Below are 8,601 nucleotides of genomic sequence, written 5' to 3'. Positions count from 1 at the left end.
GATTCTTGGTGGATAAAAAAAAAAAGAATTGAAGTGTTCAAAACAGACCTTGTGGAAACAAAAGGGGTTATGAGGAAACAATGTGCATTTTAAGAATAATAGAAGTCAAATTATGTTCAAATTTTTGCAAATAAAAATGACTCTGACAGAGAAATAAGTAAGTAGTGTGTGAATGTGTGTGAATGGAAATCACTGATTTCATTGTAATGCATCTTTGAGGGACCTTAAAAGCGCTAATAAAGGTCTGATGTTCTGATGATCTTTGCCAAATTTATATCTTAATAAGGTTTCCAGAATCTTTTTCGAAAAATCATATAAAGATGGCAAAGGTTCTACCTGTATTGAAAATACTGATAACCATAAGAAAGTTCATAGATCCGTCTTCAATTTTTCACAATTCTTTTACAAACAGGGTATTTAAACTTTCATGTGGCCAAATGTCTGTGTTTGACTTTCTGTTCTTGTGAAATAAATGTCTGTTTCATGTTATGTAAAAATTAGAGTCCTGAATATTACCATAATAATATTAGGTCAGTTCTCTATGGTAAAACAAAAAGATTTTAACAGATGTTTAGACTTTTTCCAGCCAGGTTCAAAATTATTGAATTAGACTCAAACTTAACATAAGATGAAATTAACCTTAACAGAATTACTGGATTGGACTGAAATAGATAAAACTTGAGTTAATTGAAACAAACTTTAGTTACTTGAACTAAATACAAAGCTGACTGAAACTGTATGTTGTATCTATAAAACTGGGTAAGATAAACTAAGATTATAAGATATAATATGCCCTTCATTTTTTGTGTTCATCAGTGAGTGAGTTTTTATTTTTTATTTTTAATAAGAACTAAACAAAGCATTATTTATAATAATAGCAACTACCAAAAATATTGATCTCATTTTTAAATGTAATAAGGACTTACTTTATAAAATATGATAAAAAAGAATAATAAGAATTTGGAAAAACAGAGGCTTTAAACCTCTGCAGGAACAGCACTGACACTGTCAAAGGTAGATCCTAATACAGGAATCTGGAAGCTCACTCTGGAGTGGATAGTCAAAGTCCATCCAAGGACACATTTAGATGAGGCAGAGGGACAAATACAGGGCTTAGCTGAGAGCAAAGAGAGCAACATGCATCCTGCCCTAGCTGCTGTCCCACCTGAACTGTGGTCCCAATCATCAACTGATGTAGGACTTATAAAGGGGTTCCCACCATACAAGGTTAAACTAATATCTGAAAAAAGGCTATTAGTCCGTCAATACCCCTTCAAGCCAGAAGCTGAAGAAGGTACTAAGCCAGTAATACAAGATATGTTGAAGTCAGGAAAATTAAGAGAAGCACCTGACGCTACATGCAAGACATATCACACTGACATCGCTATTATTATCACAGCCAAACATAACTCTAAAAAGATGTGCCCTTTAAATCCAAGTACTCTAATACCTACTGCAGAAGATGGAAAACCACATTCTTATAAAGCAAAAGTTGAAGAAGACACCAAACCCAGACAAGACATTTCTCAAACCCTTATACCAGATTCATGTGTTGTGTTTGTAGATGGCTCAGCATCTAAAGATGAATATGGAAAGAATAGAGTTGGTTATGCAGTAACAACCATCGATAGGATAATATAAGCTAAATCTCTACCCAATACATGCTCAGCCCAAACAGCAGAATTATATGCTGTAGTAAGAGCATGTGAATTACATGAGGGACAAATACTTACTATATACACAGACAGCCAATACGTTTTTGGATCAGTACATCACCATGCTAAGATTTGGCAAAATAGAGGTTTTAAAACATCATCAGGGACAGAACTAACTCATTTCAACCTATTAAAGAGAAAATGTCAGATCTGCTATTTATAGACACAGACGTGCTGAAAGACGCCCAACAGTCAGCACCCAAGACAGAAATAAAGGCCTGGCTAAAGAGAGGAGCACAGAAAAAAGATGACATCTATCAGATAGAAGATAAACCAATCCTCCCAAAACATTTATACAACACAGCGGCTACAGTGACACATTGGGAAGACCCACGTGTCAAGGGGGGAATATGTCACATCTGGTAAAGCATTAATGCTACACTATAAATATTTCTGACTATGCAAATCATTTTTGCAGATCATGCATAATTTGTTGCAAACACGAGGGAAGAAATATTGCCTAGTTGTAATAGATGAACCTAGTGACACATTTCTTCCCCACATATGGTATCCCACAGATTATAAGGTCAGATAATGGAACTCATTTTGTAAATAAATTAATAGACTAAGTTCTAATGCATTAGGGTTTCAGTTAAAGATTAAGGAAAACAATGGAAGAAACAGGGAGGCCATGACCCGAATGCCTATCCCTGGTTAAATTATGGATGAGAATAACTCCAAATCAAACTGGTCTTACTCCATTTGCCACCTACTGTACATCATTGTATAACTCCACCCACTATATTCTGTGTCTGAGATCACGTGGCACCAAGTTGCTGATGTGAATTTGTATTCTCAAAGAAATAGTACATGGCAGACCGTTTTCTCTGCCCTCTGACATGAATGAAATAGATAAAGCACAACAGGAAACTTCATTAGCTGAGTGGATGAATAAAATGTTGCAGACAAAAGAAGAACAAATGTCCAGTGGTCTGCCGATAATCTCTGCTCCTATCCCACAGAATGAGGCCTGAAGACCTGGTCCTGATTAAGACACTCCACCGGAAGGATTGGAGCACTCCTCGGTGGAAAGGGCCGTTTCAAATACTCCTGACAACGCCCACAGCTCTGAAAGTAGCAGAGAGGCCTTCCTGGATCCATAAAAGCCACTGTAAGCCAGTTTTGCCGTTACAGGAGCCAGATCAACCGACGGGGTAGCAGAGGAAGTCCGGGTTCAAAGATGGCCCAGCGTCTCAAACCGGTGAAGAAAACAGCTGATCTGCGCCCAATTATAAAATGGCTCTCTGTAACATGTGGACAGGACTGATAAGCCTGAGCTTAATTCTGGTAGCAGGACTCTTTCTCTATCTAAAGCAGGATCCACAGGAGGTGATACCGCACCAGAAGAGATGGACATCAGACGGGACCCATCTCAGAACACTGACGGAAGAACATGACGCACATCCATTCCTACAGAATTTCTGGTATTGTTCATGGTGGCATATGCAACACTGAACTAGGTAGAAATACACAAAAATGAAGGGGACGATTATGATGACATGTTGTAAATAAATCACATCAAAAGCCTGAGTGTACTCATACATTGTATTTCATAAAATGACCTTACAACAGAAAATCGAAAGAAGTTGTTGCTTAAGTGAAATGAGAAAAAGTACAATGATGACATAAACAGGGCAGATTTTTTAATTCCTTTATTATATTTCACTGTTTTCATTAAGTATTCTTTTATTTTTATGATTTCAAGTATTATTCTTTTATTTTTATGATTTCAAGTATTATTCTTTTATTTTTATGATTTCAAGTATTATTCTTTTATTTTTATGATTTCAAGTATTATTCTTTTATTTTTATGATTTCAAGTATTATTCTTTTATTTTTATGATTTCAAGTATAATTCTTTTATTTTTATGATTTCAAGTATTAATCAACATTTAACTTTTAATGGTCGCCGAGGGCGGCGGGGCCGTGTGAGTATTTCCCACAAAATATAATCTGTTTACCGTCCGTGGGTTTTCGCTCATACAAAGTATTTTTCTTACTCGTTTTTATATTAAATGTTTTTACTTGTGATAAAAGGAGGGACTGTTGGATGGGTGCAAAAACTTGTTATCACTCATGTAAAAACTTTGTGTTGCAAGGCACCTGCACTATGCTTTCCTCCCTGTGTGTGTGAGATCATTGTTATCTCTGTGTGAACCAGCCTCCTTTCTGTCTCACACACACACACCCTGTCTGAACTGTCTGTTGAACTGTGCATATAAATAAAGAGATAGGGTGTCAAAAACTTTGTAGTTTCACTGCAAAGTGGGCTACCCTTGCTGCAAGTAACTCTGACTGTATCGTTCTTACCTCTGAGTTGACTAAGTAATACCTAACATCCATGTTGGGATAAAGAAAAGAAAGAAATGAAGAGTTTTGGAAGGACAATTGAAAATAAAGTAAAAGAATTTAAAATGATTGATTTAGAAATTAGTCAAACATCACCAATATCAATTATACCACCATGGATTCTACCAGAAGCAACAGTAGATATGTCAATAATGGAAAAGAAGCAAGATAAATCTTCCATAGTAGATAGTTATTCAGTACAGATACATTTAAATAATTATTATAGATATATTCAAATATATACAGATGCATCAAAAATAAATGGAAAAGTAGGAATAGCTTTTGTAGTACCAGAATTCAATCTAAAAATAGGAAATCGAATTACAGACGGCTTATCAGTATACGCAGGAGAAATATTGGCTATATTATTAGCTTTACAATGGGTAGAAGACATAAAACCATTAAAAACAGTCATTTGCTCAGATTCAAGCTCTGCATTATTAAGTTTAAAATATAATCAATCAGATAGTAGGATGGACATTTTATTAGAAATATTTCATACATTATACAGAATACAAAAAATGGGCTTGATAGTTATATTTGTGTGGGTTCCAGCACATATTGGAGTAGAAGGAAACGAGAGGGCAGATAAAATAGCAAAGAGAATCATTCAAAATCCTATTAGTTTTATAGTTACAACAAGTAAATCTGAGGGAAAGAGTATTGTTAAAGGAAAGCTGATGGAAAAATGGCAAAAAAGGTGGGATGAAGGAAAAACAGGAAGATGGTTTTATAAAATTCAGAAGATAGTAGGAGAAAGAAGAAATGGAAGACGAAATAGAAAGGAGGAAAGAGTGATAACAAGGTTGAGATTTGGGCATACAGGACTTAATTATACACTTTTTAAAATTCAAAAGCATGATACTGGTAAATGTGATTACTGTGGAAAATATGAAACAATAGAACATGTTATATTAGAATGTCATAAATATGAAAGAGAAAGAAGATATATGAGAAGAGAGTTTGAAGGTATTAAGGAAAGGGTTAATTTATTAGATATTTTGAGGAAGAATTTAGGGAGTAAACATGTACAAATAGTGATTCGTTTTTTAAAGAAAACAAAATTATTTAATAGAATTTGATTATAGTAGATAAAATTGTGAAAGTATGGAGGATATAGAAGGGTAGAATACAATGTAATGTGTAAGTATGTCTATTTGTATATATACATATAGGTAAGATATATTTATTTATTTAATTTGTAGAATTAAATATATATATATAAATAGATAGACCGACACGAACCACACTCCATACCAGTAAGTGGCGGTAATGCTACTAAAAGTTTGTTGCCAACCGCCAATAAAACCAACAAGAAGAAGAAGAAGAAGCTTGGGGTAGATTGGAGCTGGAGAGTTGACTTGTGTCGCTTGAAGGAGGTGTCGGCTAGGCGGTGCTCGAGCGGAGCGCGAAACTTCGGTGTGAAAACGCTGGTCTACTTAGAACCCCACAGTGGTAGAAATTATTTACTTTTGGAAGTGGCAGTAAAAGGCATAAACTAGTTTGTGACTGGTTCAGAATGGATACACAGGAGGACAATATGGACTTTAATGAATGGACGCCAGTAAGTAGAGGGAGAGGACGGGGAAGAGGTAAAGCAGAAGAAGAAAAAATGTTAGACAGCCAAAGGACTAAAAGAGAGCTGGAAGAAAACAGTTCTGAAGAAGAGAGAGAAGTTAGGAGGAAAATTGGAAGGGAAGAATGTAAAATAATATTAAAGATAAAAAATGAAGAAGAAAAAGAGAACCTGAGTCCTATTTCACTATCTAGAGAAATAAAAAAAAAGATAGGAGATGTTGAAATGGTGAAGGTATTGAGAGATGGAAATATACTGGTGTTGTGTAAAACCGAAGAACAAAGAAGGAAGGCTTTACAAGTTGAAAACATTTGCAAGAAGACGGTGACAGAGAGGAAGATTATAGGAGAAGATAAAATCATTTGGGGGGTAATTTATGGCATAACTCTGGAGGAAGATATAGACAAGTTAAAAAAAAGCATTGTTGGTGCAAAGATAAAAAATCTCAAGAGACTGACAAGAAATGTAAATGGAGAAAGAGTAGGAAGCCTGTCAATTTTAATAGACTTTGAAGAAAAGGTGTTGCCACAAAATGTCCAAATAGGATATCTGAGTTTTTCTGTGAGGCCTTTCATTCCTCCACCACTAAGATGTTATAAATGTCAGAGATATGGTCATATAGCAGCTGTCTGCAAAGGAAAACAAAGATGTCCAAAGTGTGGAGAAGATCACAGAATTGAAGATTGTGGGGAAGAAGTGCAGGAAAAATGTTGCAATTGTGGAGGGCAACATAGAGTTACATTCGGGGGATGTGAGGTAAGGAAGAAAGCAAAAGAAATTCAACAAATTAAAATGACTAAAAACATAAGCTATGCTGAAGTAGTCAAAAATGTACAGAAAGAAAGATTAAGGGATGAAGGTCAAATTAGGATTCAAGATTATCAACAAAGAAAAGTAGAATCAGAGGAAAATGTTACAATGTCTGTGGAAAAACTGATATTTGTAGCTTATGTCATTAACTGCACTGAACAGGCTAAACACAAAACAGAAAAGATTAAAATAATAGTCAGAGGAGCAGAAAAGTTTGTAGGGTTTAAAGAAGGATCTTGGGAAAACATTAATAAAAAGTTGGAAACAGATGGAAGGCAAGGAGGAACCCCAGCTGATAGAAACATATGATAATATTACAGTGGAATGAAAGAAGCTTAATAGCTAATGGACAGGAATTTAAAGGGTATATAGATGGAATTGAAGAAAAACCAGAAATTATATGTATACAGGAGACGTGGTTAAAACCAAAACTAGATTTTGTGTTTAAAGGGTTTAATAGTATCAGTAGGGATAGAATAGAAGGAAGTGGAGGAGGATGTGGAATATTTATAAAAGAAGGGATACAATATCAGATATTAGGAAAAGGTAAAAAGTTAGAATACATAGTAGTTGAAATTTACAATAAAAAAGAAAAATGTAAGATAATAAATTTTTATAATCCATGTAAAATATTATCATTCGAGTTGATGGATGAATTAATGGGGTATTTAGAAGGAAAAGTAATCTGGTGTGGAGATTTTAATGCTAACAGCACATTATGGGGAAAATGTAATGATAAAAATGGACAAGTTATTGAAGAAATAATGGAAATAAAAAATTTGGTATGTATAAATGATGGAAGAGGAACAAGAATTAATGTAAAAACAGGTACAGAGTCTGTGATTGATTTAACATTTATATCAAATTGTTTAGCTAATAACTGTGAGTGGGACATTGACAAAGATACAACAGTAGGCAGTGATCATTACCCCATTAAAATCATAACAGGAATATTAATAAATAACAGGAATACAGGGTTATATAAAAGATGGAAATTTAATAAAGCTGACTGGGAAAAATTTAAATATTTAAGTCAAAAGAAAATGGAAGAAATAGATGAGTTAATTGATATAAATAGTTTAAATATAAATATCTATAAAACAATCTTACAACAACAGAAGAGTCAATTAAAAAAGAGGGAAAAAAGAACGATAACAAAAAATTGTGCCATGGTGGACAAAAGAATGTAGTGAAGTAATAAAACTAAGAAATAAAGCATTTAAAATGTTAAAAAGTAACCCAATTTATCAGAATCTAATTGAGTACAAAAGAAAGCAGGCAAAGGTAAGAAAGATCATTAAACATACAAAAAGAGAATATTGGAGAAACTTTTGTAATACCGTAGGGAGAGAAACAAAAATTGATCAAATTTGGAAAACAATTAAAAGAATGAAGGGTATTAGAAAAGAATATGGATATCCTATATTAAAAATAAATAATACAACTATAACGGAAGATAAAGAAAAGCAGAAATATTAGCTAAAACATTTAGTAAAATTCATAGTTCAAATAATATTAGTGAAGAGGGAAAGAAAGGTAGGGAAATCACAAAGATGAAATATAAAGAATTAATGCAAAATAATGTAGATACAAATAAATTAATAAATGAACCATTTACAAAAGGAGAATTGAACTTTGTTACCAGGAAAACAAAAAATACATCACCTGGAAAAGATCAAATGTACTATACGATGATAGAACATCTTAATGACAAAGCAAAAGACAAAATATTAGAATTATATAATAAAGTCTGGGAGGAGGGAGAGCTGCCACAGAGCTGGAAGGAAGCAATAATTATTCCAATAGTTAAACCTGGAAAAGATAACACAAAACCAGAAAATTATAGACCGATCGCATTAACATCAAATATTTGTAAAATAATGGAAAAAATGATTAATAATAGATTAACATATTATTTAAATATTAATGGATATATATCTAGAAATCAAAATGGGTTTAGAAAAGGGAGAAGCACAAATGACTGCATTATGTTTAGAATATGAAATTAGGAGAGCACAAATAAACAAAGAAAATGTAGTAGCTGTATTTTTTGATATAGAAAAAGCATATGACATGATGTGGGTTGAAGGATTATTAATTAAATTAAATAAAATGGGTATTACTGGAAAAATGTTTAACTGGATTAAAGAT

Source organism: Girardinichthys multiradiatus, chromosome 14 (assembly GCF_021462225.1).
Source record: "Girardinichthys multiradiatus isolate DD_20200921_A chromosome 14, DD_fGirMul_XY1, whole genome shotgun sequence".
NCBI lineage: Eukaryota > Metazoa > Chordata > Actinopteri > Cyprinodontiformes > Goodeidae > Girardinichthys > Girardinichthys multiradiatus.
The sequence above is the reverse complement of the archived record's forward strand: the minus strand, read 5'-3'. Positions refer to the sequence as shown.